The following is a 286-nucleotide window of genomic DNA, read 5'->3' as shown; positions in this document are numbered from 1 at the left end:
ATGAAAAAGGGGGGAAAAGAGGAAATGGGAAAAAAAAGCGCCAAAAATTTTGGCCCGAAAGTTTTTTTTAAAAAAAGGGGTCGAAAGAGATCGCAAAGGCCCCAGACAAAGAGGAAAAAGAGACCCCCAAAGACCTCTTCGTCTAAAACACAAAACATCAGAAAAGGACAAACCCCATAGGAAAAACTCTTTTTCCCCCCACCTCCCCTTGGCTTTTGCCGGGGGGAAAAAAGGGGGAAATGTTTTGGTTGGGGGCCGGCCCAAAAACCCCCTTTCCCCCCGGGGG

This window comes from Penaeus monodon, chromosome 24, assembly GCF_015228065.2.
Source record: "Penaeus monodon isolate SGIC_2016 chromosome 24, NSTDA_Pmon_1, whole genome shotgun sequence".
NCBI lineage: Eukaryota > Metazoa > Arthropoda > Malacostraca > Decapoda > Penaeidae > Penaeus > Penaeus monodon.
Note: the sequence above shows the minus strand (reverse complement) of the source record.